This window comes from Lepidochelys kempii, chromosome 10, assembly GCF_965140265.1.
Source record: "Lepidochelys kempii isolate rLepKem1 chromosome 10, rLepKem1.hap2, whole genome shotgun sequence".
Taxonomy (NCBI): Eukaryota; Metazoa; Chordata; order Testudines; family Cheloniidae; genus Lepidochelys; species Lepidochelys kempii.
In genome coordinates, this window is record NC_133265.1 from 34048915 (window position 1) to 34073966 (window position 25052).

The window sequence follows — 25052 nt, forward strand, 5'->3', positions numbered from 1 at the left end:
ATTACTTTGGTGAAGTTGTGTGGCCTGTGTTCGACAGGAGACCAGACCGGATGAGCCCGGTTGTCCGTTCTGGCCTTGGAATCGAGGACTCCCTGGACTGTCAGTGTGAGAGGCACATGGGCGTGATTCTCTATTGCTGCACAGCTGGCCTGCAGCTTCCCAATGTGGCGCTCACACCCAGCAGCTCCCATTCTAGCCCCTTGTGGATTGATTCTGTGTCTTTGCTCTCATTCTATGTAGAGCAACAAAGAGCACTGGGGCTGCAGGCTCTGGGCACCCTGCAAAGTATGTAAAGTGACATCAAGTAGCAGCTTCCCACAGCTCACCCCTCTGAATACAAACAGCTCCCAACACCCGGGCCAATGCTACAGTCTCTGCCAGCTCCCCTTGACGAGCAGTGGAGACCGGACAGAGCCCACTAGCCCATGGCTGCTACCTGATTAAACACTGCCAGCTCCGGCAGTAAAATGCTCGGGTAAAATGCTGGCTAGCATGTCCGAAGCTGTCGTCTGGACTAGGCTCCCCTAGGCTACAATGTGGCCAGCCAGTCTAGCTTGAGACAAGTGAGCCTGCATCACCAGGGGCTCCTCAGCCAAGCTAGGCTACCTTGCCCATGCCAGTCCGAGTGAAAAATCACACCCTTTGTGCCTGTCAAGACAGGGCCTTGGACCCGACCAGCAGTTGCTCAGTGCCTAAATGGGAGCAGATGGGTACCTTGAAGTCAGTATGACCTAGTGAGTAGAGCACTGGCCTGGGACTCAGGAGACCTGGATTCTATTCCCAGCTCATGCCTCAGTTTTCCTACCTGCATGCACAGGTGCAAACTTCTGCTCATGCCGGTGGGTGCTCGACCCCCCTCTGCCCCTCCTGGCCCTACCTCGACTCCACCCCTGCCCCACTACCATTCCAATGCCTTCCCCAAAGTCCCCGCCCCGACTCTGCCCCCTCCCTGCCCCTATTTCAACTCCTTCCCAAAATCCCTGCCCCAGCCCCGCCTCTTCCCTGCCTCCTCCCCTGAGCGTGCCACGTTCCTACTCCTCTCCCCTCCCTCCTGGAGCTTGCTATGCTACCAAACAGCTGTTTGGCACAGCAAGTGCTGGGAGGTAGGCGGAGAAGCAGGGATGCAGCGTGCTCAGGGGAGGAGGAGGTGAGGTGAGGTGGGGCGGGGCAGGGAGCTTGGCTGCCGGTGGGTGCAGAGCACCCACTAATTTTTCCCCATGGGTGCTCCAGCCCCGCAGCACCCACGGAGTCAGTGCCTATGTCTGCATGCACTTTGTAAAGTGCTTTGCAATCTCCTAATGGAAAGTGCCAGGTCTTCTTCTTCGTTTGAAAATCTGCCCTGGCTCTTTCGTCAGTCGCAGGCGACTTCCCATGTCCCGAAAGCCTGGGCTAGCACCCACCAGCCCCCACTCTCCCAAGCTGCCAGTAAATCCTGCTCTGTAACATACAGACTTGTAATGACCAAATCAGTTTCTGGAGCTACAGGGCCAATGTCTCTGATCCCGCAGGTCCATTTATGCCACTTCAGCAGCACAAACAGCTCCCAGGGGGACCCCAGGATTGGACCCATAGGATGTGGAGCCCTATGCCCAGCCCCGGCATAGGGGGAGTGGGACAGGAGGGAGGGGACTGAATGCTGCAGTGTACCAGCCCTTGTCTGCTTCCTGTGACTCATAGGGGGCCTGGGACAGCGCTCGGACCTGCTTTAACTCACCCTGAGGGACCTTGCTGGGCCTAGAGCCACCCCTCCTCTGCCCAACCGGTCCTGTGGCAAGAGCGGGAACAGCAGCCCCACAACGGGCCCTGGGGCCTAACCTGGGCTGAAGAGAGCAGGGGGGAACCACTGCAATGCAGTCCTGGCAACACCAGAGGGAGTGGCAAGGAGGCAGCGAGTGGAGAACCAAGGACACTAACGCCACTGAGGAACTGCCACAACAAGGAACCCAGCTGAACCCCACTTGTTTGCCCGGGTCAGCGGCAGGGCTTAACCTGCGCCAGGGCTTGCCAGGGCTGAGCCCGGCCACCTCCGGGCCTGGCAGTTCAGAGCCCCGCCACACCTTTACCTAACTTTTTAACGCTTTACAGGTAGAGCAATTAGAGAACAGCTACTAAGTGGTATTTTATAGCTACTAGCTGGCTGGGTGTCCATAAAAGGGAGCTACTCCCCCCCCGTGCCGCTTAATTTATCACACGGCCCCCAAATCACAGATGGTGCTGGCCAGCCTGGTTCAGGTCAGGTCCACACTGGATGGGATTTCTTCCTGGAGGTTTAGGAAAACAGAGTTAATAAGACACATGCACCTTTAATTTTACTACTAATTACATGAAGAACTAAACAGTATTTTCCACATTGTAAGGACTACAATGACTTAGAATACAGGGACATTTTTACCTGGCTGATTCTGGGAAACCTTCCCGGGAGAGTGCATCAGCCACTTTGTTAGAGGCTCCTGAAACGTGTTGTATCTTAAAATCAAAGTCTTGAAGAGCTAAACTCCATTGAAGAAGTTTTTTGATAGTTTCTTTGACTGTGTGAAGCCACTTCAGTGCAGCCTGGCCAGTTTGCAGGTGGAAACGCCATCCCCAAATGTATGGGCGTAGCTTCTCCAGAGCATACACGATGGCGTAACATTCTTTTTCTGAGACTGACCAGTGGCTTTCCCTCTCAAAGTTTTTTGCTGAGAAACATGACAGGATGGAATTGTTGATCTGGTCCTTCCTGCTCCTACACCAAGCTCAGACGCATCTGTGGTTTTGACGAAAGGTTGGTCGAAATCCAGGGCCCTTAGTACAGGGTCGGACGTAAGGGCCACCTTAAGCTGGTTAAAGGTTTTCTGACACTTCTCAGTCCACTGAACTGAATTTGGCTGTTTTTTCCTGGTTAGGTCTGTCAGTGGGGTGGCAATTTGGCTGTAGTGTGGTACAAATCATCTGTAATACCTGGCCAAGCCCAAGAAGGATTAGACCTGCTTTGACTTAAGGACAGGCCAATTTTGATTACCATTTACTTTAGCCTGTAAGGGGTTGATAGTTCCTTGACTCACCTGGTGTCCAAGGTACGTTACCCTGTTTAGGCCTATTTGACATTTTTTGGCCTTAACGGTTAATCCTGCCTCCCTTATGCACTGGAAGACAACTTGGAGGTGTTCAAGGTGTTCTGCCCATGAATCTGAGAATATGGCCACATTGTCAAGGTAGGAGATTTCAAATTCCCCAAATCCAACCAGAAGGTTATCTACCAGTCTCTGGAAGGTCGCAGGTGCATTTCACAGTCTGAAAGGAAGGACATTAAATTCATACAGTCCTACATGGGTGATGAAGGCTGACCTTTCCTTGGCTGGGTCATCTAGCGGTACCTGCCAGTACCCCTTGGTTAAGTCTAAGGTGGAGATGAATTGGGCATGTCTCAGTTTTTCCAATAGCTCATCTGTGCATGGCATTGGATAGTTCTCTGGGCAAGTTACAGCCTTTAGCTTACGGTAGTCCACACAAAAGCAGATTTCCCCATCTGGTTTGGGAACCAGAACGACTGGAGAAGGCCCATACACCCATCTGTAACATGTCCTTGATCTCCCTTTCTATCGTAGTTTTGGCTTGAGGAGCCATCCAGTAGAGTTGGGCTCTAATTGGGCAAGCATCACCTGTGTCAATGGAGTGGTACGCCCGTTCTGTCTGTCCTGGGGTGGCTGAAAACATCAGCATGAAGCTGGTGCACAGCTCCTGGATTTGTTGTCACTGCTTACACCCAAGGGTCATGGAAAGGCTCACCTCTTCCATGCCACCATTGCTTTTCCCTTTGTAGTAGACACCTTCAGGCCACTCAGCATCATCTCCTCCCTGGGCTGTAAACTGACAAACCTTTTATTCCAGAGAATTAAAGGGCTTTAGAGAATTAATATGGTCTACTTCGGGTTTTTGGGTAGGGTCTGGGAATGTTATGAAGTAATTAACAGTTCCCAGGCGCTCTCGGACCATAAATGACTCCTCCCATGATGCTTCCATCGTATTGGCCTGGAGAGCCTTCAGGACCATGACTTGGTCACCTACTCTTAAGGAATGCTCTCTGGCATGTTTATCATACCAGGCCTTTTGCTCTTGTTGAGCATCTTGTAGGTTTTCTCAAGCAAGGGCTAGACAGTCTTTGAGGGTGTTTTGCAGGTTGATTACCAAGTCCAAAATGTTAGTTCCTGGAGAAGATGTAACCCCCTCCCACTGCTGCTTCACCAACTGTAATGGCCCCTTAACTTCATGGCCATAAAAAAGGGTAAAAACCCCAAACTGGGATGTGGTACAGCCCTGTAGGCAAAGAGCAACTGCTGCAACACTTGGTCCCAATCACTGGAGTGTTCATTCACGAATTTACGTATCATGGCTCCCAAAGTTCCATTAAGGCCACTAGGCCATTCGTTTGATGGTGGTAAGGGATGGCAGCCTAATGGTTTACTCCATGAGCTTTCCAAAGATGTTTCATGGTCCATGCCAGGAAGTTAGTTCCCAAATACGTAAGGATTTTGGAGGGCCAACCAACCCTGGCAAAAATGTCTGCCAATGCCTGGCTCACGCTTTTAGCCCTGGTGTTGCTTAGAGCTACTGCTTCCAGCCATTGGGTGGCAATATCCATGAAGGTCAGCTTTCCTTTGGGTGTCTTCTTAGGGAAAGGACTCGGAATATCCACAGCTACACACTGAAATGAAACCTCAATTATGGTGAGTGGCTGGAGAGGGGCCTTGACCTGGTCTTGGGGCTTTCCCACTCTCTGACACACCTCACAAGACCGGACATAGGTAGCAACGTCCTTGCCCATCCCCTCCCAGTGGAATGACTTTCCCAAACGGCCTTTTGTCCTATTCACCCCGGCATGGCCACTAGGATGATCATGGGCTAAGCTCAAGAGATTTTTCCTACACTTAGTTGGAACTACCAACTGTCTCTGAGGATGCCAGTCCTCCTTGTGCCCACCAGAAAGGGTTTCCTTGTATAAAAGTCCTCCTTCTACAACAAACCTGGACCTATTGGAAGAACTGAGAGGTGATGGGTTGCTCCATGCCGCAGTCCAAGCTCTTCTGAGGCTTTCATCCACTTCCTGCTCTACCTGGAACTGCTCCCTTGATGCTGGAGACATTCGTTCCTCGTTGGGTTGTGGACTTGGGCTTGGTCCCACTGGAACCTCTCTCTGCTTGTGCTCTAGGTTGTATTTCAGGCTCCGGTTGAGCTTTTTGCACCGGTTTAGCTGCTGCTGCAGGTGCAGGCTCTGTAGCACCCTTTGGTGCTGGCTCCCCTGACTCTGGTAGGGTTGCAAGCATGGGCTTTGGTGCTCACTGCTCTGTCCGTTCCGATCCTTGGGCTGGTTCTGGCTGGGTCCCAGGAACTGGATTTACAACCACTGTCATAGACTCTGGTCTGAGGTCTGGTTCTGCCACCTCTAGCTGGGTCCCCAGGCCTGTGGTATCAGGGGACACAGACTGGGGTCCTTGTAGGAGGCTCAGGAATGGAGTTAGGCAGTGGTGAGCTGGAGCCAGTTGTTAAATTTAGAAGCCCTTTTAGAACCAGTTGTCCCGCAAAGCCCTTTTAACAACTGACCAATAGTGGCGCCATAGGCACCAACTCCAGGGGTGCTCTGGGGCTGGAACACCCACGGGGAAAATTTGGTGGGTGCAGAGCATCCATTGGCAGCTCCCCTCCCCATCCCCAGCTCATCTCCGCTCTGCCTCCAGCCCTGAGTTACACACCGCCCCACTCTGCTTCTCCGCACACCCCTGCCGGGCTTCTCACGAATCAGCAAGCACCCCTTTCATTACAAAGTAAGCCCTGGTCAGCAGCCCACATGCGGCTCACAAGTCGCATGCTTACAACGGTTACCTGGGTCCGACATTGGATGACTGATAGAACAGGCCAAACACCTGTTTCCTCCAGAGTCCGCTTCCTCCTGTGCAATGCAGCCCTGGAGAGCTAAAAGATCATCCAGGCACTTTCACCTCTAGGGCATCGGTTCCAAGCCAGCACAGCCGGGGCTGAATGCTGTGCCAGCAGAGGCTGGGGGCAGCCCAGGTGAAGTGAGTTGGCACATCTCAGTCCAGTTTCTAGTGGACAATAGTGCACCTCTGGAAAACCCCTGCCACAGCTTGGACTAGCTTGCAGCACCAATAGAGAAGCCTCGCATTAAGTGACTGATCGTCCCGCTGAGAGAATCCCCTCAGGAAAGGGTATGAGACATGCAGTCACAGAGGGCAGGAAACCTTTTCAGGGCAGTGCCCGGTTCAGCAGATAAACAGAGGACATCACGCTCCAGCACTACCAAGCATGCACCATGCAACAGCATGACAGCCACACACAAATATTTGGGTTCGACCCCACAGGACACATGGGTCTAATTTAAATATCTGCAGGCTGGGAAACATCATTTGCATGTGTTCTCGAGATGGGCCTGACCCAAAACCCAAGATCCACCTACTCTTATACCCTTTTTCCATGTACCATGAGGGCTGCACAGTGGCGCTTAGCTATCCCTATAGTAAAACCGGTGCAGTTAGCAGTGTCTATAGTTAAGGTTGCCTCACATTTTCCATTATAAGACCCTAGTTTTTGTTGCTTATATGTTTGCCAAACTTTAACCATTTGGGCTGAAATTTCCCAGTCTCAGTGTCCACCTCAGGCTGATTTTACATTTCAGCTAAAATGGCTCAACCACTTCCAAGAACAAGATTAGGGGAAATACGTTTGTGACAACACACCCCATATTCTTCATAGAGATATTGTTAGGATATGACTATGGCATAACTAAGATATGTTTTATGCAAGATGAATCATGTGAGGTATCATTGGAAAGGTTATGATGTACTGACTATGATTATTCTATTTGTATGCATGTATCATTTTTGTATCTAAAGTTAGTAATATTGACTATTTAACAATTACAAGTGGGCTTACATCTGGGGAACGCCAACCAGACAGAATGAAATCAGTCTGGATGGCCCTTTAGGGAGAACAATAGGTCTTGGAAGATGCTAATCTCCCACCTTCCTGAGAAGCTTCCTGGGATGCTGCTTTGACGCTACAGGGTCATGTGATCATGTCACCTGATCCTGGACTCCATCTTGGTCTGCTAGTATTTTCCCACAAATAGTGGGTGGGGATCAAACTGGGAAACAAAGGATTCCTGCCATATATAAATCCTATTTAAGGCAGGGAAGTGAGTTAATTTAGGTTGGTTCTTCACTGAATCCCCGCCAAAGACGACTGCTGAAAACACCTTAGACTGATCTGGGGAAGAAAGGACTGAACCCTGGCTAGAAGTTGTCTGGCCCATGAAGGGAATATCTGGAGTTCTAAGTTGTAAGCAAGAGCAGTTTGTTTACAAGAATCTCTACAACCTGCTTAAAACAACATTTAGGGTGAGAAATTACTACTCGTAGCCAGTTTCTTTAGTGTATTAAGCTTAGTTTGCATGTTTGCTTTATTTGCTCAGTAATCTACTTTGATCTGTTTGCTATCCCTTATAATCACTTAAAATCTATCCTTTGTAGTTAATAAACTTGTTTTTGTTTTCTATAAACCAGTTTGTGCAATTCATAACTGGGGGGGGAGGGAAAGCTGTGCATATCTTCCTCCACATTGAGTGAGGGAGTAAATTTCATGAGCTTACATTGTACAGTTTTCTGTGCAGTGCAAGACAATACAAGTTTGTATTTACACTCCAGAGGGGCAATTCCTGAGCTGAGTCTTCCCACACAGAGCTGATCTCAGTGTCTGTGTCTTTCTGCAGCTAGGTGTGGCCCTAACCTGCGTGTGTGCTGGAGGAGGCTTGAGAGCTTGGCTCAGCAGGGCAGTGTAAGGGAACCCAAACTGGTAGAACTGGCAGGCTCAGTAGTACCCTAGTATATCAGGTGGCACCGGGGGGAGAATCCATCACAAGGTTGTTTTCCCATGTTAAAAAAAAACAAAAATAAACACACCCTTACAGTGGTTTTATTGAGAAACTCTAGTGCCTTCATGTTATGGAATATGGGGGGCTAGTGTTAGGGAGGTGCCTTTGGTTAAAAATTCCCCCAAATCTGGCCTTGTTATAAACAGCTGAAAAATCTCCATTCACGCATGCTGAGGTGGGACTTGTTAGAGGCCAGCAGCTACATTCCTCAATGGTTGTGGGTGCCCTGGGTATGCTCCCACCCCTCACAGCACTTAGTTCCAACATGCGCCATCTCTGCAGGGCGATTGAGCATGCCCCATCTCATGGATGCAGGGGCTGAGCAGAACTTGCCCTGCAATTGCTCCTCTTGGATGTCAGAGCTTCTCTTATGCTGGGCACTCGAGCTGAAAGCTTGGAGATTGTCTCAACTGTGCTCTCAGCACCCTCCCTGTGGCTGCTGGTGCCCAGGCAGAACGGAGAAGGAGGACTGGCCTGGCTAGAAAGCAAAGGGTTAAGGAACTGGAGACAGGCCAGGAGCAGAAGGTAGGGGACAAGAACAAGTGGGAGGCAAGGGGCAGGAGCTGAGGAGAGGACCAGGAGCAGAGGGAAGGGTTTGGGGGCAGGGGATTGGAGATAGGTGGGGGAGGATGGGTAGAAGTGTGTGTGGAGAAGTGTGGTTAGCAGCAGAGGGGACAGGAGCAGAAGAGAACAGGGAGAGGCTGGGGGATGAGGGCAACAGGGTTTGTAACCACTAGAGAACAGTCCCCTCCAGAACCTGGAATTGAACTCAACATGCCTTCTCTTCCTAGCAGAGAGCTGAGAAGCCCACTGGCAAAATGTGTGTCTCCATCGCTCTCTAGTGGCGGGCCCAAATAGTCAACTCAAGTTGTAGAGGTTGGTGCTGTAGATTTAAAGGTGACTTATGGGGCGGGATCAATATGGGTCTGCAGTTGGGGTTTTTCAATGTTTAAGGTGTTTTTTTTTTTAAATTAGGAAATTACATTGAAAACTACTTCAAATAATGTTAAGGTGGCAAAATCAGGTGCTCCAAAGATAGGAAATGCCAGAATTAAGGCTACCCATGCAACCTTAACTCTGCCCCTTTGTCCATGATACAAGTCTTTAATTACATGATCACAAAATGTCCATAATTACATGTCCATAGGACCCCCGTCTCATTCAGTGCACCCGACAGACCACTGGGGATGAGGCAGGGCTGGGCAGTGAAGAGGGCAATCCCCTGCCTCGTATTTTTTATAGAAGCTGGAAGGTGTGCAGTGAATGGTATCATGGTTTGTGCAGTTGAATGCTGCCCCAGAGAACTGGATTCCATCCCTGCCTGTGCCACAGTGTTCCTCTCTGATGCCAAGCAAAGCACTTAAGTATATTCACAGGTGACCATGGGGGTTTAATTTGCAGAAGTGCCGAATACTCACCACAGCCACTACAGTTGATGGGAGCTGGGCTTGGAACAGACCCAGGGCTATAAAATGTGAAGTGCTCTAAAAATCACACACACATCTCCAGTATCAGAGTAACAGCCGTGTTAGTCTGTATTCGCAAAAAGAAAAGGAGTACTTGTGGCACCTTAGAGACTAACCAATTTATTTGAGCATGAGCTTTCGTGAGCTACAGCTCACCAAAACTAGCTGATGCTATTGACGGTTGGCTCGAACCTCTGTGCCTCCATTCCCGCTGTGTAAAATGGGGGAAATACCGCCCCGGCTGCCCTAGGCACACAACCTCCCTGGGCAATTTAGTCCAGTGCTTAACCACCCTGACAGTTAGGAAGTTTTTCCTAATGTCCAACCTAAACCTCCCTTGCTGCAATTTAAGCCCATTGCTTCTTGTCCTAACCTCAGAGGTTAAGGAGAACCATTTTTCTCCCTCCTTCTTGTAACAACCTTTTATGTACTTGAAAACTTATGTCCCCTCTCAGTCTTCTCTTTTCCAGACTAAACAAATCCAATTTTTTCAATCTTCCCTCGTAGGTCATGTTTTCTAGACCTTTAATAATTTTTGTTTCTCTTCTCTGGGCTTTTACCAATTTGTCCGCATCTTTCCTGAAACGTGGCACCCAGAACTGGACACAACACTCCAGTTGAGGCCTAATTAGCATGGAGTAGAGCAGAAGAATTACTTCTCATGTCTTGCTTACAACACTCCTGCCAATAGATCCCAGAATGATGTTTGGTTTTTTGCAACAGTGTTACACTGTTCACTCCTATTTAGCTTGTGATCCACTATGACCCCCAGATCCCTTTCTGCAGTACTCCTGTGAGGTTGCACTCCATATGCTTTATGAAAATATGCTTGGAATGTGAATATAACTGGAATATGCTTTGTGCAAAAAGTCTCTTGTAATGTATCATTACAAAGCTTATAATCTACTGAGTGTGTTCATCCTATTTGTATGAATGTATTATTCTTGGATCTAAAGCCAGAAATATGAAGTATTACTCTGAAGTCCTATTGTAATTATGCAAAGTGTGGTCTATTAATGATGGTTTAGAATCTTGATGGCTCCCATTGACCAGGACAATTTGTTGTAAATGGCTCTGTTTACTTGTAAGCCTTCCTGTATACCTGGGTGCCAGCCAGTGAGTAATGAAGTCTCACAGGACATGTGAGCATGTCACAGGATACTTGAAACCATCTTAAAATGGTACTTTTCCATTTAGAAGGAAGGATGGAAACCCAGATCGAGATAAAAGATTTCCACCTTGTGCTAAAGATTTAAAAGGGGGTGGAACAGAACAAAGAGGGCTGCTGTCATGAGAAACCCCTAATTACCACCTAAGCTGGAACTAACAAGAACTGTACCGGGGAAAGGATTGGGCCCAGACTAAGGAATCTAATCTGTGAAAGAAGCTTATTGAAACATCTCTGAGTGTGATATTTATCTGTATTCAGTTTCTTAAATGTATTAGCTTAGACTTGTGTGTTTTGTTTTATTTTGCTTGGTAACTTACTTTGTTCTGTTATTACTTGAAACCACTTAAATCCTACTTTTTATACTGAATAAAATCAATTTTGTTTATTATTAAACCCAGAGTAAGTGATTCATATCTCGGGGAGCAACGCTTGTGAATCTCTCTCTATCAGTGTTATAGAGGGCAGCCAATTCATGAGTTTACCCTGTATAAGCTTTATACAGAGTAAAACAGATTTGGGGTTTGGATCCCATTGGTAATTGGCAAAAAGAAAAGGAGTACTTGTGTACTTCTTTTTGCGAATACAGACTAACACGGCTGTTACTCTGAAACCTGTCATTGGTAATTGGGTGTCTAGGTGCCGAAAATAAGTGACTTTCTAGCAGCTTTTGGTTAAAGTCTGCAGCTTTGGGGGTGTAGACCAGACCTGGGTCTGTGTTGCAGCAAACTAGCATGTCTGGCTCAACAAGGCAGGGTTCTGGAGTCCCCAGCTGGCAGTAGAAAACAGGCTCAAAGGTAATTCCAGTATGTCAGGTGACAGCCCCAAGAGGGCCTCTGTGACCGAACCCCTCGCAACTCCTTCCTAGGCAGTCATTACCCACTTTGTATGCGTGCCACTGATTGTTCCTTCCTAAGTGGAGTACTTTGTTTTTGTCCTTATTGAATTTCATCCTATTTACTTCAGGCCATTTCTCCAGATCATTTTGAATTTTAGTCCTGTCTTCCAAAGCACTTGTAACCCCTCCCAGCTTGGTATCGTCCACAAACTTTATAAGCATATTCTCTACACCATTATCTAAATAATTGATGAAGATATTGAACAGAACCAGACCAAGAACTGATCCCTGCAGGACCCCACTCATTATGCCCCTCCAGCTTGACTGCAAACCATTGACAACTACTCTGTGAATAGTTTTCCAACCAGTTATGCACCCACCTTATGGCAGCTCCAACTAGGTTGTATTTTGCTGGTTTGCTTATGAGGTCATGCAAGACAGTATCAAAAGTCTTACTAATGTCAAGTGTGACAGATCTCGGTCCTTGCCTCCGTGGGTCCCACATTTCCTGGCAGATTTCACTAGCCTCAGAAGCTCACTGCGACCCTCCACATAACCCTTCTTTCTCTAGGGACAAGGGCCACAGTCTACTGAGCCATTTTCATCATAAGACAGCAAGAGAGGTGAGAAGAAGTTATCCTTCCTTGCACAGTCTCGGTTGTCTCCCAGTCTCAGTGATTAATCAGGGAGCAAAGGTGGGGGGGGGGGGAGCCCAGGCCCACCCTCTACTCCGGGCTCCAGCCCAGGGACCCTAATAGCATCAGCTATGGTAGCTGATCTTTTAGAAACATGACATGTACAATTCCCTGGGCTACTTCCCCCACAGCAGCCCTCACTTCCTCAAGCTCCACTTCACCCTTACCTCAGGGCCTCCTTCCTTGTGCCTGATATGGTGTGTACTACTCAGCCTTTCCAACAGTGCAACTTCCTCCCACAGCTTCTGCCACACACCCCCACCTGACTGGCTGGGAGGCTTTTAACTTGTTCCAGTCAGCCCCTGATTGGCTTCAGATGTCCCAATCAACCTAGCATTCTCCCTGTCTTCTGGAAAGTTCTTAATTAGCCCCAGGTGTCTTAATTAGAAGTGTGTGCAACAAGAGTGATGTAGTGGTGGGAGTCTGCTATAGACCACCGGACCAGGGGGATGAGGTGGATGAGGCTTTCTTCCGGCAGCTCACGGAAGCTACTAGATCGCATGCCCTGATTCTCATGGGTGACTTTAATTTTCCTGATATCTGCTGGGAGAGCAATACAGCGGTGCATAGACAATCCAGGAAGTTTTTGGAAAGCGTAGGGGACAATTTCCTGGCGCAAGTGCTAGAGGAGCCAACTAGGGGGGGTGCTTTTCTTGACCTGCTGCTCACAAACCGGGTAGAATTAGTGGGGGAAGCAAAAGTGGATGGGAATCTGGGAGGCAGTGACCATGAGTTGGTTGAGTTCAGGATCCTGACGCAGGGAAGAAAGGTAAGCAGCAGGATACGGACCCTGGACTTCAGGAAAGCAGACTTCGACTCCCTCAGGGAACGGATGGCCAGGATCCCCTGGGGGACTAACTTGAAGGGGAAAGGAGTCCAGGAGAGCTGGCTGTATTTCAAGGAATCCCTGTTGAGGTTACAGGGACAAACCATCCCAATGAGTCGAAAGAATAGTAAATATGGCAGGCGACCAGCTTGGCTTAATGGTGAAATCCTAGCGGATCTTAAACATAAAAAAGAAGCTTACAAGAAGTGGAAGGTTGGACATATGACCAGGGAAGAGTATAAAAATATTGCTCGGGCATGTAGGAATGTTATCAGGAGGGCCAAATCGCACCTGGAGCTGCAGCTAGCCAGAGATGTCAAGAGTAACAAGAAGGGTTTCTTCAGGTATGTTGGCAACAAGAAGAAAGCCAAGGAATGTGTGGGCCCCTTACTGAATGAGGGAGGCAACCTAGTGACAGAGGATGTGGAAAAAGCTAATGTACTCAATGCTTTTTTTGCCTCTGTCTTCACTAACAAGGTCAGCTCCCAGACTGCTGCGCTGGGCATCACAAAATGGGGAAGAGATGGCCAGCCCTCTGTGGAGAAAGAGGTGGTTAGGGACTATTTAGAAAAGCTGGACGTGCACAAGTCCATGGGGCCGGACGAGTTGCATCCGAGAGTGCTGAAGGAATTGGCGGCTGTGATTGCAGAGCCATTGGCCATTATCTTTGAAAACTCGTGGCGAACCGGGGAAGTCCTGGATGACTGGAAAAAGGCTAATGTAGTGCCAATCTTTAAAAAAGGAAAGAAGGAGGATCCTGGGAACTACAGGCCAGTCAGCCTCACCTCAGTCCCTGGAAAAATCATGGAGCAGGTCCTCAAAGAATCAATCCTGAAGCACTTGCATGAGAGGAAAGTGATCAGGAACAGCCAGCATGGATTCACCAAGGGAAGGTCATGCCTGACTAATCTAATCGCCTTTTATGATGAGATTACTGGTTCTGTGGATGAAGGGAAAGCAGTGGATGTATTGTATCTTGACTTTAGCAAAGCTTTTGACACGGTCTCCCACAGTATTCTTGTCAGCAAGTTAAGGAAGTATGGGCTGGATGAATGCACTATAAGGTGGGTAGAAAGCTGGCTAGATTGTCGGGCTCAACGGGTAGTGATCAATGGCTCCATATCTAGTTGGCAGCCGGTATCAAGTGGAGTACCCCAAGGGTCGGTCCTGGGGCCGGTTTTGTTCAATATCTTCATAAATGATCTGGAGGATGGTGTGGATTGCACTCTCAGCAAATTTGCGGATGATACTAAACTGGGAGGAGTGGCAGATACGCTGGAGGGGAGGGATAGGATACAGAAAGACCTAGACAAATTGGAGGATTGGGCCAAAAGAAATCTGATGAGGTTCAATAAGGATAAGTGCAGGGTCCTGCACTTAGGACGGAAGAACCCAATGCACCGCTACAGACTAGGGACCAAATGGCTAGGCAGCAGTTCTGCGAAAAAGGACCTAGGGGTGACAGTGGACGAGAAGCTGGATATGAGTCAGCAGTGTGCCCTTGTTGCCAAGAAGGCCAATGGCATTTTGGGATGTATAAGTAGGGGCATAGCGAGCAGATCGAGGGATGTGATCGTTCCCCTCTATTCGACATTGGTGAGGCCTCATCTGGAGTACTGTGTCCAGTTTTGGGCCCCACACTTCAAGAAGGATGTGGATAAATTGGAGAGAGTCCAGCGAAGGGCAACAAAAATGATTAGGGGACTGGAACACATGACTTATGAGGAGAGGCTGAGGGAGCTGGGATTGTTTAGCCTGCAGAAGAGAAGAATGAGGGGGGATTTGATAGCTGCTTTCAACTACCTGAAAGGGGGTTCCAAAGAGGATGGCTCTAGACTATTCTCAGTGGTAGCAGATGACAGAAGGAGTAATGGTCTCAAGTTGCAGTGGGGGAGGTTTAGATTGGATATTAGGAAAAACTTTTTCACTAAGAGGGTGGTGAAACACTGGAATGCGTTACCTAGGGAGGTGGTAGAATCTCCTTCCTTAGAGGTTTTTAAGGTCAGGCTTGACAAAGCCCTGGCTGGGATGATTTAACTGGGAATTGGTCCTGCTTTGAGCAGGGGGTTGGACTAGATGACCTTCTGGGGTCCCTTCCAACCCTGATATTCTATGAATTGACCTGGAGCAGCTTCCATTTCACTTAACCTGGTATCAGGGATTTGTTTAGCCTGGAGCTAATATATCTATCTCCCACTACTTTTCTATAGGCATACAGCCTTGCCCCATCACACAAGATATACCACATCTACCACTTCCCCCCCAGCCACAAGGCTTGTTACCCTGCCAAAGAAAGTTATTAGGTTGGTTTGACACAATTTGTCCTCAACAAATCCATGCTGACAGTTACTTATCTTATTATCTTCTAGGTGTTTGCAAATTGATTGCTTGATTCTTTGCTCCATTATCTTTCGTGGTACTAAAGATAAGCTGACTGTTCTGGAATTCCCCAGGTTGTCTTTATTCCTCTTTTTATAGTGGTATTTTCCAGTCCTCTGGAATCTCTCCTGTCTTCCATGAGTTTTTGAAGATGATTGTTAATGGCTCAGGTATCTGCTCAGTCAGCTCCTTGGGTATTCTAAGAGGCAGGGTTGTAGTGATATAATTAAAGGCTGTGTCATAATGCATATGGACAAGAGGGCAGAGTTAAGGTGGCACAGGCCACCTTAACTCTGGCATTTCCTAGCATTTGAGTGCTTGACTTTGCCACCTTAACTCTCTTTTTAGCATAGTGTTTGTGTAATTTTAGGCAACGTCATTGAATGTAAAAGGCTTGTGAGGGAAGGGGCTCATGAGGAAGTACTGGTGGATGGGAGCCAGGATTCCAGCCTCCGCTCCGCCACAGGCTATGCACAGGTCACTTTGCCTCTCTCTGTGCTTAATTTTCCCTAACTGTAAAATGTGGCAATCACAGTCACCTCAGAGGGCCGTGATGCTGTTTAACACACTGCTCGCATGTCCCTGCGTGGGAAGTGCAAGCTGTTTGTACAATTATGGTGGCACAATTGTGAGATACCTGACACCTTCCAGCAGATAGGAAAACATGGATGGGGATTGGAAAGAGGGGGAGATTGCTAGTGTGGGCCAATTCCATTGTTCTGGGGTGAAGCCTCCCCTGCGGGAGGCTAGCTTTCTACCCCACCTCTTCCACCCATGGCCCCACCCACACTTCCCCCCCACTCCACCACAAGCCTCCCCCCCCAGGCCCCACAATCTCCCAACTCAGCCCCCCCGCCACTGCTCGCCACATACCTGCTCACCCCCTAGCCGACCATAAGACCCTCTTCCCCTCCCCCCGCCCCCCAGAGACACAATGAGCCTCCGGGAGGAAGGGTGGAGTGGAGGGAGGACTCACCCGGCAGCAGCAGGGGCCCCAGGGAAGGGGCGGAGCAGGGAGGGGAAGGGGCAGGGCTACCACAGCTCAGGTATGTGGCAGCAGCTGCACCAGGGGAAGCCTCCCCTGGCCTATTACACCCACCGCCCATGGCCTGCTAGCTGTGTATTCTTGTGCAGTGTGGGCAGCCCTCCTGGGCTAGTGACGGGGGGTGGAATGACACACAGCCATTAGCTGTTCCCCAGAGTCCCAGCAGTTCTTGGGGGTTGGACTAGATGACCTTCTGGGGTCCCTTCCAACCCTGATATTCTATGATATTCTAGGATTCTTCCCTCCACCTCTGCCTCTCTGAGCACAACTCCAAATGCCCCAAGCTGATAAGGGCCAAGCTCTGCCTCTTGATCAATTTTTCCTCTTGAATATCCCCATGGTTTCTCTGCTTCAAAAAACACACAGCAAGGATGTTAACAGGCTGCTAACGCGGGCAGCATGCTCAATTCTCACCCCTTGTCCAGAGCTGCTGGGAAAACAAGGGACATTTGTGCACATGCCGTCATTGCACGGCCTCATGGGCGGAAGCCACATTTCAGCCCTCACTCAGCAGCACAGGTAACCTGTCACCAGGAGAGATGGGGCTTCAGGCCGGGTGAGGGGTTATGGATTTGAAAATGAGATTCAACTAACCCCTCGTGCAACGCCTCAGAGTCAGCCGCAGGAGTCCAGGATGGCTTGAGGCCCTGGCCGTGAGATCTTGGAATTTTTCACTCTAGCCTGGCTCCACTGACATTAACTCCTTGGTTACCTGTGGCCCATATGAAATGAGGAGCTGATCTCAGTGTATTTCCAATTCACAGATTCTAAGGGCAGAAGCACTGTGATTACCTACTCTGCCCTCCTGTAACACAGGCCAGAGACCTGCCCCAAAAATAATGAACTTGCCCCCTTCGCAGGCAGCAGCAGAGAAGGTGAGGACTGATAGAGCCACAGAAACTGAACTCCCCTGTCCCATCCGGCTGGTGAGCGGGACCAGGGCCTTTAGCAGCTTCAGCATTTTGTAAAGAACTCTGTTTTTAAAGGGAGAACTTTGGAATGGGTTTTCCACAGACCCTGCTGTGCTCGCTCACCCATCCACTCTCCAAGGAAGCTTGGCTCTGGCATCCAGGGGTCAGCCAGCTTTCTGCTCCTACCCATCTTCTCCAGCACCTGCCCCACTTCCACCAATCACTGGGATAGGAGCTTGCTAACGGTCTGATCTGCTCTGCCAGGAGGTTCCTGCCCCCATTTCACAGCTGACCTCCCTTAGCCACAATCACAGGGTGTCAGGGGCTCATCTAGGACCAAAGCTCAGGGCTCGCCTGGCTCTTGCGGGTCACATGACCGCTCCCAAAGAGCCCTGTGAGCCAGGCAGTGACACAGTAACAGAGAGTGAGATGGATCTGGGGGTGCAATCCCCATGGCTTGGGACCCTCCACAGCAGCTAGGCAGGGAGAGGGGAGCAGCCCCCACTGGCCCCAGCAGAGGAAGCTGCTGATCTAAGAGGGCTTTTCCAACTCCTGTGCTTTCTGTAACACCCCCAAGCTGGGCTCAGCCCTGCTTTCTCCCCCCCCCAAGTCCCCCCCCGGGATCTTTAACCCCCAGTCTCACCCACCAGCCCCGTTCTCACGCCCCCAGGTCCGCGCTTTGAAGGGCGCGGCAGGGCAGTATTCCATGGGGCCCCAGGGAAGCGGAGACGAGCCCCCCCCTCCAGGCCCGGGCAGGGAGCAGCCCGGGCGGCTGCCGCCCTTCAGGTTCCCGGCCCAGCAAGCCCGGGCTGCCCCACGGCCGCAGCGGGAAGTTTCCACTGGATCACGGCCGGGGAATCTGCCCCCGCCCTCCCCGCAGCGGGGCGGGGCGGGGCGCGCGCTCCAGCGCTCCCCCACCTCCTGCCTCCGGAAGCGGGGCGGCCCCCCTGGCTCCGGATCGCGGCCTCCGCCCGACGGAAATAGCCACAGGCCGCCCGCGGGTCACACAGCCGCCGCCGCCCTCCTGCGCGTCACGCCCGGCTGCCCTGACGTCAGGCCGCCCTGCTGACATCACACGCCGAAGGTGGCCCGGGCAGCGCTGCGCGATGGGCTCCCCGCTGTCCCTCGCCTTGCACCAGGGCAAGAGCCCCTGGCACCTGCCCCCGCTTTAAACCCCCTTGGCCGGGTCTCAGTGGCTACGCGAGGGGCCGGGGAGAATCGGGTTTATTGGCTACATTTGCTGTCTCAACCTACATCACTTCCCGTGGGGAAGGCCCGTGAAGGGGCGGCTCCCGGGAGCGAGGCCGTGCCTGGGGAGCAAAGCGGTGGCTGAATGTCGGTCTTTGGAGGTTAATGCTGATGCCTGTTTCTCTTGCGGGCACAGCTGTAACCTGAGCCCTCCCCCCTCTAACGAGGCGCCGCCACTGCTCCAGGTAGCCCCATAGTCCCTGCTTGTCCCGGCTGCCCCGGAGTGTCTGGAAATGCTCCAATCTCAAAACGTTGCGGAGCTTTCAGTTTGTAAAGAAGAAAGGGGACGAATCCTGGGTGTGCAAATCCCCCTCCTCTCTGCACGCCCCGTCTGCACTGGCTTCGGCTCTTGTTACAGCTCCTCCTGCAGCCCCTCTATGGGAGCCTTTGGCTGCCCCCTTCTGACCAGGCAGTTGGCAGAACTCCTTTCGGAATCGGGACTGGCTGCAGGGTCACTGGAGCAAGGTGAAGGGCTCCCAGCCAGCGCCCTAACGACCGTCCCCTGGTCTGCATGCACTGAAAGCCCATGCTGGCAATGGGGAGTGGGCACAGAGCCCAGGGATGCTGCCTGGCCTTGCACTACTACAGGGCACCAAGCCAACCTGTGCTCCCATAGAGTAGCCTCCCAGCTCTAGTCTGAACACACACACACCATTCACCCAGATGCTTTGGTCTCTCCTTCCTGTCTATGCCCAGGTAATTCACAGCAGCCTTATTTACTGCAAGGATTTTGTGCCCCCTCTCACGTGAGGACCTCCAACCACTTTGCAGGCCTTATTGGGATCCAGGCTGAGCCTGTCAGTTCCCCTTAAGGCACTCATTAATAGTATCAGTTTACCAATGGGAAACTGAGGCAAAGTGACCTGCCTGTGGCCACACAGCAAATCGGTGGCAGAGCTCAGAAGAGACTTCACCAGCCCTGGTGGAATCCCCAGACCTAGCCCCTTCTTCGCAGCCCCCTTAAGCCCCCCAGCAAAGAGAAACACCTTAGGGGAATGTAAAAGGGCACCAGAAATGAAAGTGCTGCTGTGGGACCTGCCTGCCCCCGCCCCCCTCCCCTGGGGCTTCCCACCCCTCTCCCTCTCTGATCCTTTCAGGCCTTGGCCGCAGGGCTGAGTGAGGGGACGGGCAAGGGATGTGTGTGAGACAGGAATGCAGGGCAGCCATCGTTTCCCAGCTGTCCCCCGCCCTGGGGTGCATTGCTCACAGCCCTGGGGCCCGGAGCAGCTCGCCTCGCCTCCCTGCAGCGGCCGGGCTGCAGCCTATGACCTTCCCTGCCCCTGGCGCGGCGGGGGAGCTGGATTCCTGCAGGGATTTCCTGGGGAATGTGGGGAGGTGGGTGGTGGCCCGGGGCTGGGACTGCATTGTGTGCGCCTCTCCCTCCCTCCCCCCCTCCGACTGCGCTGTGTGCCTGCTTCTCCAGCCTGTCCTAGGGCTGCCCTCTAGCCAGGGGAGGAGCTGCTGGGGGGCATGCGCTCAGCTCCCAGGGTTTGGTTCAGCCTTGAAATGGAGAATTTGTCTGAAACTGATCAGCGCTGGTCAATTTCAGACAGCTCCGCAGGGCTGCAATAAATCACGCTGGGAAATAACATCCCCCTCCACACCCCCATCCATCCATCCATCCATCCACCCACCCACCATCCCTTCCTCCCTCTCCTCTCCTCTCCTCTCTTTCCCTGAAACAGGCGATCACCTCTGAGCCGCAGCCTCTTCCTTTCAAACCACTCACTCCCGCCCCCCCCCCCCAAAAAAAAAGCCGGAGGAGGAGAAGAGACGCTTCCACCTCCCCGCAGCCCTTGCTCGCTTTGCGCTGCAAGCCCCCTCCCCGCCTAGGAGCCTGCCGCCTGGAAGCAGAGACCAGCCCCTCCACCCTCCTTCCCCAGGTCGGAGAGACACAAATCCAGCGCTAGAAGCAGCGGCAAACATCGCTCTCCGGAGCTGCAGATGTGGCGGAGCAGGGAAAGCAGCTCTTTCTTCTTCCAGGCGAGCTCCCCATCTGCTTCGGCTCCCGGGGCCCCACGGAAACTTGTCCTCCCTGCTTCACCAATTTGCAGTCTGCTGTGAAAATCCCGGTACGATCCTCCGACACCCCCCTCCATCTCAACCCCCGCAGCAGGCAAGAGACTCACACAAAGCGGCGAGGAGCAGAGGCTTGTCCTCGCCCCCCCACCCAGTAGAAAAGGTAAGGGAATCCGCGTTACCTTCGGTGCACCGCGCTGTGATCTTTCCAACTCTTTGTCGTGCCGTTTGCTTGCTGGACAGAGAGGGGCTTGGCGGAGTCACTTTCTGTATAGGTTGCAAGAGACTGGTTGCAGATCTCCTCCGGATTTTCTGTTGGGGGGGGTCTCGGGGTTGATATGGCAGAGCTGATGCAGGGGGGAGCAGGTTGTCAATAACTAGTTTGTATGTTGATTCAGTAGGTGCCACTCACCTTGTGCTGTTGCGAGACCTACTATTCCCCCCCCCGCCTTTATTTTAGATATAAAGCAGAAAACTTCAGCGTTAAAGTGTCCCCCCCGCCGACGCTGTTTGGAAACAGCCATCAGTTGCAGCAGGCTGCCTTTATCCGGGGAGGGGGGTATTCTGGATTGCAGGAGGAAGTTGTGTGTTATGGACATTCATTAAGTAGAAGTAAAGGCTTTGTACTAAAGGCAGGTTTGAAAGGAACACCCCCCCCCCACAACTACCAATAAACAAGTAACCCCCCCCCCTTCAATCTGGGTCTGGGTGCCCAGGGCTGCTGAGATTGGCGAGGGAGTCACCCTCCAGTGAACCTGCCCCTCTCTCTTCCTCTTGGAAGCAGAAAGGACATTTCTTTCTCTGCCTCTGCCAAGCACGTCAAGAGCCCTAGGAGAAAATGCAGGGCAGTGTGAATAAAATGGTGCTAACCAGAGGCTCCAGCCGGCCAGGGCACTTAGCTATATGACTTACATGACTCTCCAGACACCACTGGAAGGGAAAATAGCTATTGCAAAGAGAAGAGGGGCTCCCAGGTCCCTGCAGGGGCAGGCCGGGTTAGGGTGTCAAGAACTTGAGTCCTCAGCTGGACTGGTTTTGAGCCCTGCAGTTTTCTTATGTCTAAAGCGCTGCCAACGTGCGGGGTGCTGCCCAGCGAGAGTGGACCAGACCCCTGCCCCGCAGTGCTTACAGTCAAAGTAGGCCTGAATTTCACTTTGTTGGCTCCGGCAGTGAGTTTCTGGTGCCCGTGAGGGACCCTGTTCTGGAGAGGAAAATGAACGGGAAGCTGGGCTGGCACCGTCTGCCTGGCACCTGCTGGCACAGCAGGAATTCCCAGCGCACTTTGGGCTGAGGAGTGAAGGCTGCAGTGAACTGGCTCTGTCCCTCCAGCAGGTCCCTTTGGGGATGCATGCGTGTGTGAGAGCGCGGTGGCGTGGCTAACTCTGGTGGCTCGTGCTTGCCTGTTTTGCCCCCTCCAAGGAGAGATGGAATCCAAGGCTGCTGGGCTGCGAGCCCCTTGCTGTAGCACCTGCAGCTAGAGCGCAGTGCCAAAGCAGGCTGGTGGGTTTGCGCAGCCATGTGTGGTCTCTAGTGGCATGTCGAGCTCCGTGGAGCGGTTTGGGAATTCACACGCTGGCACCTCAGGAGGTGCAGGTGCCTAGATCCCATGGCCATGGATGTGTTGGAATATTGGAGCCCATCCCTGGCCGGCCAGGTGGTACACAGTGATCTCAGGCTGTGCACTTCTTTAGTCTCTCAAGCCAAGCAGGGTCTGCCCTGGCAACCATTGGGATGGGAGACATGGAAGGGAGAGAGGAGAAGAAGTGGGCTATGATGTTGCTGGTTCATTGATTAGGGGACACTCTTCCCTTTGAGCCAATATGGGCCCAATGCCCCATCTTGGTGCTAGGGGGCACTGTGTTGCCATCTGCTGGTCTTTCTGTTCCTGCTTGTTGTCAAATCCCACCTGGGGTAACTAAACCTCCCCTGGTGGTTTCATCTGGATACGATATTCTCTCCCATTCCCTGAATTAAACTGGAGTGTTGCTGTGCCCTGTTAAATGCCCCTCGAGAGGTGGTAGCATTTCAGTGGTGGGTGATGAGTGTTTGGAGTCTTAGGGAGGTAGCAGAAATGAGCGACTCCCTCTGCAAGACTCACTTGAGACTTGCCCTTCAAGCCAGGCTGAAATCCCTCTCCCAACACCTCAGTGCCGGACTGAGCACAAGGCTGCAGCACAGGACAGCTGACATTTCTGTAATGTTGCTGTGGTCAGGTCACGCTTCGATCGTGAGCCTTTGGGAAATCTCATGCTGGCACTAAAAACTCACAGTCCCCAGACCTCGAAGGTCACCCCCCAACTCCCCGCCACTGTGCCCAGCACCGCCCAGGAAAAAGATGTTGAGAATCAATGGCAACAGTTTCTAATGGGGGGGGAGGGAGGGGAGGAAAGGAGCTGGCCCGGGTATTGGGATGGCGATGAGGCAGCCGGGCTGGGGCTGGGGATGGCTGTGCAGTGGGAGCCAAGGAGGCAGCAGAGAGTCCCTTGGCTCAGCCAGTGCCCCTCCCCACACAGCCCCATACAGCTCTGCTCCTTGCCTGCCCAGCCCGGTGCCCCTCTGCACAGCCCGGATTTCTCCGCTCCAGCCCCCTACCCCATTCAGCTTCTAACATGGACGGATGTTGCCACCAGGTAACACCAATGGGATAACTTCCTATGATGAGAAATACAGATTTTTACAAAACCCTAGGGGATCCCCTCCCGCCCAGCCTTTGCTCACTGACAGCGGTGGTTGCTGAAGCAGGAGGGTGATTTAGGGACCTGGGTACTCATCCCAGCTCAGCTCTCAGCCCTTGGGCCGGTCACCTCGCCTGTGTGCCTTATTTCCCATGGTAGCTCGGTGCCTGGCCACCCAAACATAGCACGCTGCCTTCCAGCACCAACCCACACCCAGCCACAGCACGGCCAGGGCCTCGCCAGCACGCTCAACCGTACAGCCCGAACCACGGGCAGGCTCAGCGCTGTGCTTTCGTCTGTGGAGAGCGTGCATTCCTCAGGGTGGGGGTGCGATGGGGGGAGCAGGAGGCTGTACTGGGTGCTGGAGCTGAAAGAGGGTCTGTGGTGCAGCTGGTCGGGTGGGAGTGTGTTTGCCTAGCATGGCGTTTGGGTGGCCAGGCAGGAAGAGGAGGGTGACATGGGTGTTTGGGTGGCTTGGTGGGGGAGAGGAGGCTAGTGGGGGCATTTGGGTGGCCAGGTGGGGGAGGGGAGCTTGGTGGGGCCATTTGGGTGGAGGGGAGGCTGGCACAGGCGTTTGCATGGGTGGCAGGTGAATCACCAGAGGTTCCCACCCCCCCGCCTGAGGACCTGCCCCCCTTCTCCGCCAGAGCTCCCCCTCCCCGTGGCTACCAGCCCCCCCAGCCCTGGAGCACCGGGCAGGCAGTCCGCCCCCGCAAGCGCTCTAGTACAGGGCAGGCAGATGGTGCATGCCCCCCCCGCCCCCGGGCTTCCGAGCACAGGGGGGATGGGCGGTGTCCCACAGTCTCCAAGCACAGGGCGGATGGGTGGGCCGGCACATGGCCCCCCAAACAAGGGCACGCAGCCCCAGTGCCTCCAGCCCACCCCCCCAAGCCAGGGCCCCCCAGCGCAGGGCATCCCCAGCCACCCCAGGTCCTGGCCACCCTAACCCCAGCCCCAACCCGCTGCTTCCCTGAAGAGGAACAACCTGCCTGGGCTGGGGCCATTGGGGCCAAGCAGGGAAGGGCAAGCAGGGCTTTGGGGAGGAGCGTGGGTGTGGGCACAGCCTCCCCCAGCCTATGTGATGTGACACACATGGGCATTTGGGTGGCCATGTGGGGAAGGGGAGGGTGAATTGGGTGTTTGGGTGGCCGGGCCAGGGACGGGAGGTTGACATGGTCCATGAACGTTGGCTTTCCCGGGCGATGTCCTGACTCTTCCATGATTGCGTTGCCAGGAAATGCGCCCTAGCAACCTGAACTGCAGGTTCATGACACCTCGCGACGGGGAAGCCGCGTGGTGTGAGTGAGGGACCCCCTGACCGGGTTTGACTGGCATGAGGGCAGGCCAGGAGCTGTGTCAGGCCAGCCCCACTGAGTGCGGACAGGCTTGGCATGTGCTCCACGTCTGCATTGGGATTCTTGTCTCCCTCCATCAACAGGGCCCTGAGTTAGCAGGAGTCCAACTGAGCAGAGCCCAGGCAGAGAGAGAAATCAGCAGTAGGAAGTGCTTGTAACAGGGACCTGCAATCGCTTGTTTGTCCCTAGAACGATCACCCAGGTGTATTGGCCATGCAGAGCCGCAGGCAGGTGTAATTTGGAGGGTGAGGGGCGGGGGGCTCCATATCTGAGGGGGAAAAGGAGGAGACCTTTCTCTGGCAGATGGATTTGAGGAAGCTGGTGGTTCTCTGACTTGGCTCAGGAGCTTGGGGCATTAGAACAAGGGCTGGTGGAGCTGGGGCGGGTGGCAGGGGCAGGTGTGGAAGGCAGAAGGGCAGGATCTAGCGCCACAATGGGCGTGGGGTGGGGTGTCTGGGGCTGATCTCCAGGTGTTGCACGTTGAGAAATGTCAGCTAATAAAT

The 25052-nt window shown here is 52.6% G+C and overlaps 1 protein-coding gene across 1 annotated transcript in view; it reads left to right on the top strand.

Moving 5' to 3' along the window:
- The first annotated feature begins 19981 nt into the window (after positions 1–19981).
- GLIS2 (GLIS family zinc finger 2) overlaps positions 19982–25052 on the top strand; it is a 34447-nt gene continuing 29376 nt past the window's right edge. Inside the window, exon 1 of the mRNA XM_073362786.1 lies at positions 19982–20682. The gene's annotated coding sequence lies outside the window, so the exon portion shown is untranslated. The remainder of the gene's footprint in view (positions 20683–25052) is intronic.